The sequence below is a fragment of the Protopterus annectens genome, chromosome 4.part0, assembly GCF_019279795.1.
Source record: "Protopterus annectens isolate FY-2018-M chromosome 4.part0, PAN1.0, whole genome shotgun sequence".
NCBI classification, from domain to species: domain Eukaryota; kingdom Metazoa; phylum Chordata; order Ceratodontiformes; family Protopteridae; genus Protopterus; species Protopterus annectens.
The window spans coordinates 572306247-572318932 of record NC_056733.1 but is presented as its reverse complement, the minus strand read 5'-3'; positions in this window follow the sequence as shown (position 1 = coordinate 572318932).

Below are 12686 nucleotides of genomic sequence, written 5' to 3'. Positions count from 1 at the left end.
CTGTGACTGTGTGGCACACTGACTTTGTGAGCTATGTGCTACTTGGATATTGTTTTGTGGTAGGTGTTGCTTGGATGTCTGCTTTGGAGGTCTCTGCTGCTTAGGCAGATTTTTATTTAGAGCCTCCGAGTATGTTTTTGTGTGTTTATGTGTTTGGTTTGCTGATGCGATAGGTCTATGTGAGACTGGATTTGTGGTGTGTGTGGTTACCTTCTCCTCCTGACAGGCTGTGCCAGTACTGGGTTGAGAGAGCTTAGCCTCCAGTTTGGCTATATAGTTGCATCTCTCACATATATTTGAGCTTATTTGGAGGAGGAGAGGGTGGTCTGTATACATAAGGCAGTTGTAACATTGCCTCAAGATTCCCAGATTCACCAGTTGGACTGGAGAGTAAACTTAAAACTTATTCTATACTAGCATGCTTATTCTATACTAGCATGCTTATTCTATACTAGCATGCTTATTCTCCAGTCGTCTGGGATACACCTTTCTCTCCATACTGCTATGAGTACCCTCAGGAGCCATTTCTTCCTAACTCACCCTACATCCTGATCATATCTACTGTGGCCTGATCTGAGCCTGCTGTTTTCCCCTGAGTTAATTTTCCTTAGTACTATTCTTACTTCTTCTAGGGCAGGCTGTGTCTGGGGAAGTATAGCTTGTGTGGGGTTTTGTTCATTTAAAAGCTCCTGAAAGTACTCTTTCCATCTGCCTTTTATGCCATGTGCACTGTTTTTTATGCCATGTGCACTGTTTTTTATGCCATGTGCACTGGTTTTTATGTCATGTGCACTGGTGATCATGTTGTTGCTGCCAGCCCTTATGAAGGGTGTCAGTCTTATTTATCTTTCTGTCTTTGCCTTGCAACCTGATAGAGTTTCTTTGTGCCATTTATAGAGTCACTTTCCAGGAGCTGCTAGAGTGCTTCTGATACCTTGTTCTTTGCTATTGCAATTCCTCTCTTAATCGCCTTGTTAGACAGCCAGCATTCCTTTTTACTCTGGTCGGTCGTTTCTATCTCCCACTTTTTTCAGCACTCCTTTCTTTTGATGACTTATTGGACTTCTGCATTCCACCACCAGGTTTTTTATGTACTTTGTTTCCATACTTGGCTCAGCCACATATCTGTTCTAGGGTCCTCACACATATGCTGTTTTGATGTTCTGCCATTCTTCCTCAACTCCACCTACTTAATCTTCTTCAGTGAAATCTTGGATTTGTCTCCAGTCAGTTTCTGGGTCTTCATCTTAGTTTCTGTTGACCTTATAGTCTTTTCTGACTGCTGTTCGCAGCTGACTGTGGTGACCAGTGATTTATATAATTGGCCTACTGCTTCACTGGGGATGACTTTGCAATTGCTGATTCAATTCCAAGTTCCTTCCTTAGTAGAAGTATGTCTACTTGAGTTGCATGATGGTCACTCACATATGTAATCTTGTAACTGCTTCTCTTACTGAACCATGTCTTGGCCACCATTAAGCCATTTCTCAGACAGAAGCTTACAATGACTGTCCTTTCTTCCTGTTGTCTCATCCATGTGGACCCAGGCAGCCCTCATATCCTGTTCTGCCTGACCCAATATGTGCAATCAGGTCACCCATTGTCAACACCAGTTCATGTTGTCATGCTTGTTTAGTAGGTCCTGCGCCTGCTATCTGAATGCACTCTTTACCTCACTATCACAACCCTGCTGTGGGGCACAAGCTGTGATTATGAACATGGCACTATCCTTATCCCAGAGCCTGATTGCCATGAGTCTGTTTCTAATTCTATTGACATCCCTTACTGTCTTCTGAAGCTTCTCCTTCACAATTCCAACACCATTTCTAGTCTTTCCTCCTCCTGAGTAATAAAGTCTGCATCCCAAGCCAAGTGGATTTGCTGCACTGTGCTTCCATCTTGTCTTCTGGATAAATATAGGATGTGCCTCCTCCTTACCATCATGTCATCTACTCCTAAATTTCATCCTGACAGTAAATCTGTATTGAGTGTAGCAATTCTTAGTTCATGTTTGGCAGGTTGATTGGTTTTACATCCAGCTTTTGCTCAACAGAGCTATCCTAGGTAAGCCAAGCTGGGAAATTGGACACTGGTCAGTCACTAGTTTACTGACCCAGGGCTTGCTGGGCTTTATGGCAGGCACAAACTGGCCAATAGTGGCACATACACCCCACCTGTCATTGACATGGGTCCCTTAAATAGGTCGGAATAAGCCAGTCCTCATCCCACTGATCACTGGCAAATGCCCATGCCTACTTTTAGTGGCATTAGTAAACTCAACCAAATCACCTAAAGCCAAGTTTTACACTTTCAAATGGCTAGCCCTGACACAGTATGCAATCTGTGATGTCTGTCAGAGATTGTTTCCCAGAAATATATGACTGAAATAAGGGTGTTGATTGTATTTTTTAGTTAAAACTACACAAGCTTATTTCATTTGGAAGACCCAAGGTTGTCTGCACTTGTATATAATAAATGCTACTATTTTATAAGAATTGGTGGACTCAACAGCATAAATTTTCCAGACTGGTACATACAGGCAGGCATTTTGATACCACTGACTATTGTCAAAAAAACAGAGACCTATTGCTGTCAATATGTGTGCAATTTCCCCCAAAAGAGTGGAAAATAGTCCTATCGTATGCTTGGATTTATTTATTTATTTATTTATTTATTTATTTATTTTTAATTCATTTATGCATTTTTGTGTTGATCCATGTGCCAAGATGACTATAGCGGAGAAGAGACTACAGACCATAGCAACTGCAGCGGAAGGGATAATTACCATAACTAAATCTATGTCTACCCCACTGTTAAAACAGATTACCTGAGTGAATCTTGAGGCATTTCTAGCCACATTTAAGCAATATACTCAACAGGAGGGATGGGATTGAGCTAAGTGGTCCTAAATCCTATCAGTCCAGTTTAATGGAGAATTGCTGAAAGCTTTCATGGACACAAGGGGACTTATTGCTAGAATCAGGATAACATAAAAAAGGCTTTACTTACCAGAGCTGGGTTGACCTGCAAGGCACAAGCTGAAAAGTTTCATAGCTGACATTTTCTCATAACAAAACTGTAAAGTCACATTCACATAACTTAAAGCACATTATTCATGTATGGTTAGATCCTGAAGGTCAACATAGTAGGAACAACTATAGAAATGATAGCAAATGACAAATTTGAAAGGTCTTTACCCATGACTTTAAGAAAATGGGTGTCTCAAAATGACCCTAAAGACTCTGAAAGTTCTGTTGTACTAGCAGATAGACTATTATCCTATGAAACCATGTATAAATCTAAACAGCTTACACTTGCAATTTAAGCTTTGTCAAATGCTGGCAACAAGTAAAAAAGTAACACCTGGCTACTTTAAATATAAAAAAGGGGTCACATAACTAGATTTTGAACTTCTCATACTACCACTGTTAAACCTGTGAAAACTCTAACTTCAGTAAAAGCATGGCACTAGTGATATTATGCTTATAGAGTGTAACAAATTATTTTCTAAAACGATTGATACTGCATTCTGTTATTATGCAGTTGTCATTGATTAAATGCAATGCCTTAAATGGGGTCTATATTATAACATCGAAGTCTTAAAACTTCGAAAGTTATAATATCGACCCCAATTCAGTGAACGTTTGAAATAGCGAAGCTGCAGAACACCAAATATTTTCCTAGGGAAAGTATTTGGTGGGCCGTTTCTGCTGCTTCAATATTTCCTCGACTGTGGTGCAAAGGTGACAGGCTGGGTTAAGGTAAGTGTGCGAACGGACCAAGGTAAGGTGAGTGTGTGATAGTTAGGGACCTTAGGGATAGGGAGCAGGTAAGGTGAGTGTGCGATAGTTAGGGACCTTAGGGTTAGGGAGCAGGTAAGGTGAGTGTGTGATAGGTACCTTAGGGTTAGGGAGCGGATAAGGTGAGTGTGTGATAGTTAGAAACCTTAGGGTTAGGGAGCGGGTAAGGTGAGTGTGCATTAGTTTATGGACCTTAAGTTTAGGGAGCGGGTAAGGTGAGTGTGCGTTAGTTAGGGACCTTAGGGTTAGGGTCGGGTTAAGGTAAGTGGATAGCTAGTAGTGTATGTATGGTTTAGTGTAGGGTTCTGTGAAGTGTGTATGTGTGGATTATGTATTTTGGTGTGCTTGTGCTGTGTGTGTATTCTTGGAACAGCAAATTTTTTCCCTTGGAAAAAATTTGCTGTTCTGAGCATTCAAGTATATCACATTTCGAGATTCCAAGGTCGAGCTTATGTGTTTGACATTTTGGAATCTTGATAATGTGATATAGACCCCTTAAAGGATGGCAGAGAACTGCTAAACTCAGATAGTATAGTAATAGTATCATCAAATAGGGCAAACACGCTCAAACAACTTTGCACTTAAGCCATGATAAAGGGCATTATGATCTCAGGGATAAAAAGTCAAAAGATTCTTTGTAACCTCTGCTGTTTTGTCTTACCCTTAACCCATTGAACTGTTTAGTTAACAGATTTAGGTTATGGTTAAAATCTGGCTCTCAGTAAACAACCAAGTTTAATGACTTCTCATTTGCTTTTTGTGGATGATTTAAAACTGCATAGTTCATCAGATGAGGAGTTGAAAGCACAGCTGCAAGGGTTCAAAACTTTCTCAGATGATATAAGAATGTAATTTGATTTTGATAAATATGCTAAAGCAATGTATAAAGCAGGAAAATTGCAGCACAAAGAAAATATCTATCTGGAACAGGAATGTGATATAAAGGAACTTGAACAGGAGGGAGTGTATAAATATTTAGGAATTAATAAGGATTGACAATAAAACATGAATAAATCCAAATGCAACTCAGTAAGAAATACTTCATAAGACTAAAACTAATATTGCCAACAGCCTTGACATCTAAGAATAAAGTCCAAGCTATAAACCAATTTGATCTTCCTGTTCTAAGTTACAGTTTTGAGGTGATTCACTGGCTTCAAAAGGTATTGGATTAATTGGTCAGGAAAACAAGCAAATTGCTTCACACTTATAAAATGATAAATAAAAAATAATATATGTCAAGATTATATATTCCTCACTCTGAACAAAAATTAATTACTTGTATATATCTGCAATCTTAAGACTGCATATATATCTGGTGACATCAGCAGATCCAAACATAATTTTAAAACATGAGGAGAGGAAACCCAAAATGACCTCTCTGTTTCGTTTAGCAGAAACATTCCTGTGTCAAGCATGAATGGAAGTCAAACCAGAAGTAGACAAAAATCAGACAACAAATGTGCCAAAAAAACAAAAGAAAGACTATAAGAAGAATGATCAGATACGAAGGAAAGAAATGTCAAAAAGGCATGAATATTGTTACAAGTACAGAGATTTCCTCATGCAACCTCATGTTAATCCAGATTTGATGTATGAATGGTTAAGGAGTGGTGATTTGAAACCAAAAGATGAAAGTTAATAATGCAGCCCAGGATAGTGGACTATGCATACGTTGGTTTACAAAATCTATAAAACATGTAAGAGAGGCAAATGTTGGTTCTGTAAAAAAGTAATGGAAACAGTCACATATCTTGTTGCATTGTATGATACACTCATGGCAGAGGCCTGTATACATTGAAAGGCACAGTAATGTATCAAGACATTTGCATTGGGGATTGTGCAAACACTACAATATAGAAGTAGCTGAGAAGCATTGGAAACTTAAACCACAAAGCATTATAAAGAATGATGAAGTGTACATGAAGTCATCTATTATCAAAAGTTAAAAAAAAACAGATACAAGAAAACCTGATATAGTAGTCTATGGAAAACAGACAAAAGCAACATTGATCACGGTAACTGATACACCTAGTGATTACAGTGTCTTGCATAAAGAGAGACACAAAGTCATAAAATATCAAGGTTTGCAAGCAGAAACAAAAGCAATGTGGGAAAAACACACTCTAACAAACTAAACTGAATAAAAAACTATGAAAAAACCAAAGGTGGGGGCGTGGCCAAGATGGTGATCTGGTAACAGCACTTTCTCACAGCTCTCTTTCCTCAATAATATTTCAGACAGGAATTTTGAGAAAAAAAGAACAATAAGAGGATATTTTCACTACTAACTGCTTTGTAATATCCAGAGACATCATCAGAATAATTTTTATCAACTTTCATTGGAAAATTCCTGTCAAATTAAATACTAGAAAATCAACAGCAGCATCAGCTACTCAGAATAAGCCATCTCAGGAATCCACCTCAGGACCCAGCATTCAAAAAAGATTTACATTCACTTATTTTAAATATTCAGGAGTTGACAACTATAATAGATAAAATAGATAATAATTTGGACTATTTTAAAGAAAAATGTTCTCAACAACTTGAACAGCTTCAGGAAATGTTCACACAACAGAAAGGTCAAATTTCTGTCATAGAACAGTCATTAAATGACATTGATTCCAGACTCTTACAAGAAGAACAACAAACTGAATTTTTACTGCAGCAAAATACACATCTTTTGGAGAAAATAGATGATATGGAAAACAGAATGAGAAGAAATAATATCCGAATATATGGTCTGCCAGAAAAAGCAGAAGGAGATAATATAATAAACTTTCTTACTACCTGGATCCCAAATGTATTAAAATTACTGGAAGCCCTTTCTTATGGTATAGAACATGCACACAGGTCATTGTCAACTTTAGGGAATGCATCTTTAATCAAAAACAAATCAAGATCCATAATTGTAAAACTTTTCTCCATGCAAGACAAGGAACTCATCCTCAAGAATGCTTGGACTAACTCACCCATTAAATATAATGATGCATTAATTAGATTTGATAATGATTACTCTACAAAAGTGGTTCTCAAAAGAAAATAATTCATCCCAATAATAAAAAATCTTGAAAAAGAAACAACTGAAAACTCATCTTTTGTTTCCAGCAAGACTTTGAATTTTCCTTCCAGTAGGAATAAAAATATTTGAAACAGTGGACTCAGCAATAAAATATCTCACTACAAATAACATTTTAACACAAGAAGAATCTATGGATTGGACAAACAGTACACCAAAAAGAAATGCAGAAGTAAACAACTGGAAGACTGTTGAACAAAAGAAAAAAAAAACTAAAGGACAAATAACATATATTACATGTAATACAAAACTTTAAACAATGTCATAAAAACTAACAGGAAATCATCCAGTCATAAATCACAGTAATATAACAGGTACAGTTTTTATTTATTTTATCTCACTTTAATTTAGAATAAATATAAACTAAGTAAATTAATCATTATCACTTAGGTCTATACAAATATATTTGAAACCTGATAACAGTGTTTTTCTTTCTCTACATCTCTGACTTAATCATTAACAAACAAAATGCATAGAGTGATATATTTAAGATGTGTGCTAATTGATATTTGATTCAAGCTGATACAACTATCCCACCATATATTTAGCTATACTAGCAATTTGTTATAAAATCTCTGAATGCTTTATTCATATAATATGTCAAATCTAAGCTTTCTGACTGGGGCGGTGGGGATAAATACATTTTTTGATGAATGATATGTTTTTGTTAGATATTTTGCATGGTTGAAGTACTTAATTCATTATTGCTGTCATAATGATTTACTTTATTGAGATAGAAAGACAGCTTGAGTGTGTGCACATATCTGTCTGTATGAAATATGATGTTGTCGCATCCCGGTGCACCACATAGGCTCTTATTATATTTAATGTACATAAACAAAGCTTTCTGATTAGAAGGGGAGATAATGATGTGTTTATTGAAGATGCTTGAACTGTGCTTTAGCTATGCAAAAAAATAAATAAATAAATATTATCACGAGCGATACCTTGAATGATAAGAAAAATCTTCACTACTTTCCCGCTCCGTCCACGAGACAGCAGCTTAAAATATTCATGCAGGCAATGTCTAAATGTTATGTTTTTCATTGTTAGAACTACATGATTGCGTATGGCACCCTTTAAATAATATCACTAATATCACCTTGCAATATCACTAGGAAAGGAAATAAATCCCAAAACGAGCACATCTTAAAACTCTCCAACTACAAGGAGAAAAGGTATATGTATAAGGAAGATGATTGATTGAGTTGTACTGGATGGTTGTAGTTAGTTAAGAGATTAAACCCTTATATGCTATTACAGTAATTTATTTTACTCTACTAGAATGTCATATTGAATCTTTTGTATGCAGTAACGCACTAGGTGTTGTTTGTTTTATTAGGATGTGTCATGAAATATGCCCCGCATATAACACAGATAAAACTACACAATAAAAAATATTACCACGAGTGATGCCTTGAACATTAAGAAAAATCTTCACTACTTTTCCCGCTCCATCCACGAGACAGCAGCATTAAATACACATGCAAGCAACACCTAAATGTTTAATTTCTCATTGCGAGTACTTCGTGCTTGCATATAACGTCCCTTAAATAAAACGTAATTGCAGCATTACAAGTCAAGGAAGTAAATCCCAAAACGAGCACTTCTTAAAGTGCTAGTACACCTGAATTATGAAACTAACAAATAAAAGACATAAGAGAAGTTATGATACATATATAATTACAGTATTAACCACATAAAACATGATTAGATTTAGCAAACAGACACTAAACAAAATTTTCTAACTGCTACTTTATATACTAACATAAATAGCAACCTACACATAGTTATTGTTAGAAAAAAGTTAAATATTATTAGATATGCAGTAAGACACTATTGTATAAGGAGATATAGAGATTAATATTAAGAATTTCCAATACTAGAATATTACATATATACAACAGGAATCATAAATAATTACATAGGTTCATATGTTGATTACATAGGTTCATATGTTGGTGCTGGAATATCAACCCTAGGGCTTATATAAGCCTAATCATAATAATTTCCTGGCTATTTCTTTTCACATTATTTGCTTACCTGGACTCTTGTTTGGTAAGGTGGCCGGTTTGATCCCCAGGGTGCTTTTCTCTCTCCCATTCAATCATTAAGGTTCTTTTTCGGAGTCTGGCCACTCTCTGGGTCAGGAACCTATCTCTCCAGTGCATTTTACTTGAGTATTTTTGAACCTTAAGATGTGTAAAGACCATTACATGTATATGTAAGTATATATAAATGTATATATGTATATATATTGTCATATAAGTTGACGCAAACTTTGTAAAGAGTTCTGGAATATGACTTGAATAACTACTTTCTCAAAAGTTAAGTGATAATAAATCTAATTATTTCATTAAAAGTGAGGAAGAAAATGGGAAATACTCATATAACTATAGAATAGATAATATTCTTATAGCATAGATATCACATGATACAGACTCTAGAAGTGAAAAATTACCTTAAACAAATTATGAGTCTAATGAAACTACAATCTAAAAAGAACATAAATAATATGAGAATTTTAACCATAATATCTAATTGACAAGGTACTGGTGTCTTAGCAGTGTGAATTAAAGCAACTGTGTCATGTTGGATTGATATGTGAAATGTTGTACTAAGATGAAACAAATTTTGTTAAATGTAATTGAAAAATTGTTTTTGGAACCCTGATTATAAGAAACTCTATAAGTAAGATTAAACTAGTATAAGCATGTTATTGATGTATAAATATTAATACTTACACACAAAATTGCATATAATTATCTATTAGCTGATCATATTAACTCTTTGATATATGTAAACAGTGACATACTAAGTTATGAGGTTAAGAGACATTAGTCTAAACACTATTCACAGATTTAGAAGGTTTGTGTGTGTACTTATGTTACTCATGCAAAGAGGTACATTACCTCATAGAGATAGGAAAAGGTGTAACCAATTAGAATTAGTTAATTTAGAAGTTTCATTGTTTTCTTATACTATTTTGGTGTCTACAGAAGATAAGCAGAACGTCCATATAAAGAATAGTATAAATTATACATATAGTGTAAGCCAAGAGTTAAAACTATGTATATTTACTCAATCAAATTAAACATAAACCAACACATGAAATATCTGTCTATAAATATTAATGGACTGAATAATAATATCAAAAGGAGGAGTCTATATAAATACATAAATCTACACAATCCACAAACAGTATTTCTTCAGGAGACGCATCTACTAGATAAAGATATAAACAATCTCAATATTAATAACTACACAGTATTAGTAAGTTCTCAATATAAACAAAAGAAGAGAGGAGTAGCCATACTAATGCATAATACAACTATTTCTCCCAAAATAATTAACACTTTTCAAGACACATCTGGTAAGTTTTGCTTAGTGAATATAGAGTTGAATATGAAAATATACACTTTAGTTAACCTATATTGGATACCAGGACATGGTCTAGAAACAGTAAAACATAATTTTGAAGAAATATTACATTTAACTAAAGGTAGTCTAATAATGGCAGGAGACTTCAACTGTGTAACAGATGACAAAGATACAGATTCAAAAAGTAAGAGAAGAAAGTTGCCTATATCAAAGACACTTATAAAATTTATAGATGCAATCTCCATAAAAGATATAAATTAATTTACTGATCCAGACTCATTAATTTATACTTTTTACTCTCATAGATATAAGACTAGTTCAAGAATTGATAGGATATACATATCCAATGATTTAGCAACAAAAATAAGTAATGTCAAAATAATAAATTGTCCATTATCAGATCATAATGCTCTAGTTTTTGATATGGAGCTTATGCATATAAATAATAATCCCATTACAAGAATACCTTCATTTGTGTCTTTCGGCTTTTCCCGGTTAGGGGTCGCCACAGCGGAACTCCGGTCCACTAATGATTGGCAGTTGATTTTTACGTACCAGCTTGCCAGGCCTGATGCACAACCTTCAACGAAGGTATGCCCATTCATGCATGTCTCCACGCAGAAGACGCTTATGTTACAAAATTAACAGACTTTAAAGAATTTTTTGAAGGTGAAATAAAAACTTTCCTTGAACTAAATTCCACAGAGAACATATCAGAAATATACATCTGGGACTCCTTAAAAGTATATATATATATATATATATATATATATATGGAAAAGTACTATCCTGGTATATAAATAAAAGAAAAATATAGAATAAGGACATGCTAGAATTACAAAAGAAAGCTGATGAATTAAAATTAGAAATTCAAGAAGGAAATAAAGATTTAATTCAAGAATTACTACAAATTAACAACAAATATGCAGAAATTTTACATAACAAGGCAATGATTAACCTAGAAAAGATAAAATTAAATTCTTATTCATCAAATCCAGCACATCAGAGACAACTAGCTAATAGAACAAAAAAAATAATAAAATCGAGGCAAATAAAAGAATTATATATCCCTCATACAAGGAAAAAAGCCACAGACCTAAATGGTATATTAGAAGCATTTAGATTACAATATAACAATGATAACCTCTCAAAAATTCAGGGAAAACCTGACAAAGATATAAAAAAGTATCTTAAAAACAAAATTCTTATTAGATTAACACAGGAACAAATTGATACTATAAGTAAACCCATTACTATGACAGAATTAAGATCACAGATTAAAAAGCTTAAACTAAATAAAGCACCTGGCCCAGTTAACATAATACCAGAAATGTATAATGTAATACCTAATCAAGCTATGTCTTTACTCTTAAAAGTATACTCCAAAGTTAATCAAGATATAATTATACCACCTTCATGGAAATACTCATTGATATCACCAATATTTAAATCAGACAAAGATGAGAAACAATGTTTGTTGTATAGACCAATATCCTTATTAAATATTGATTATAAAATGTTCATGGCAATATATGCTGACAGGACTAAACACTTTCTTCCCATGCTAATTCATGATGACCAGACAGGATTTATTAAAGGAAGAAATACATATGATAATCTTAAAAGAATTCTGTCATTGATAGATTATAGTAAACATGCAAACTTAGATTTAAACATAATATCCTTAGATATTAATAAAGCATTTGATTCTGTTAACTGGAATTTCCTTACGCTAGTCCTAAAAGAATATAATTTTCCTACATCCTTTATTGCCCTTATCCAGTCACTATATAAAGATTCCATAGCATATGTTAAATTAGGTTCATATAGATCTGGTCCCATACAAATCAAAAAAGGAACTAAACAAGGCTGTCCTTTATCACCACTGTTATTTGCATTACTTATAGAACCATTTGCAAATCAGATCAGATCAAATAGTAATATTAAAGGCATCTGCAGCAACAAAACTTTACCTCTTAAGCTATAGCTATTTGCAGATGATATACTTCTTACCCTAACAGACACCAATGCATCTTTACAAGATTTGTTTAAGGAAATAAATCATTTTCAAACTATCTCAGGTTTACAGTTCAATGAAAACAAAACAAAAATTATGTCATGTAATACTAAAAAGAAACATATAAACAAAAAATATTCCAAGTACATAGCAGAAGATAATAAAATAGTATATTTAGGCATAGATCTACTTGAAGACTTAACTGACTCACTTATATATAATTATAATAAAAACGCTAGATAAAATACAGCAAGCGATGTTTAACTGGAACAAATATATGTTTACAATGGGAGATAGATTATATCTCATTAAATCAATTATTTTTCTTAAAGTATTACATCTAATACAAAGTTTTTCACTGCCACCACCCAAGTATATCACTCAGAGATATAATAAACTAATATTAAAT